Raw genomic sequence first — 744 nt, 5'->3', positions numbered from 1 at the left:
TAAACAAACGGTGACACAACCTTACAATGGCATACTATTAATCAATAAAAGGAGTGAATTACGAGACATGCAAAAACATAAATGAATCCTAAATGCATATTGCTAAGTTAACGTAGCCAGTTGGAATGGGCTAGAGAGTGTCAGCCTCTATTTATATGACATTTTGAGAGGGGAAAAATTATACAGTGAAAAACATATGAAGAAACGCATAAGTAGGTTAAGCAAAGGAGATTTATTAGGGCATGAAACTGTTTTTCATGATACTGTAACAGTGCAAACATAACAGTATGTATTTCTCAAAAATCATAGAACTTTACAGCACATGAACCCTAATACATGAAAATTTAACAAAATTACTGAGGAGACCAAGGAATCCCAGCATGGGATGTAGAATGTGGCAAAATATTCCACCTGTGAAAAAGAACCCTACTGAAGGGTATAAGGGAGAACTGGCTGCCCGAAGTAACTTGGAAATTAATGTTGTCAGGCTAAAGTCAAAATGAACTATACCTAAGTGCTATAGTCTAGTTGGTAAAGTTGTTTCCCACAGGAGTACAGGTTAACAATTCTAAAACCACTATTCATGTATACATCGAACAATTGATTGAATGCATTGGCAGAGAAATTGAACAACAGATTGAATGGACTGGCAGAGGGTGAGAGCCAGGTTTCTCACTGTTGGGGTGAGTTGTTACAGGTAAGTTAAGGCGAGGAGGTTAGGATGATTTCTGTGGTAATGTGGTA

This window comes from Galeopterus variegatus, unplaced genomic scaffold, assembly GCF_000696425.1.
Source record: "Galeopterus variegatus unplaced genomic scaffold, G_variegatus-3.0.2 Scaffold7347, whole genome shotgun sequence".
NCBI lineage: Eukaryota > Metazoa > Chordata > Mammalia > Dermoptera > Cynocephalidae > Galeopterus > Galeopterus variegatus.
Note: the sequence above shows the minus strand (reverse complement) of the source record.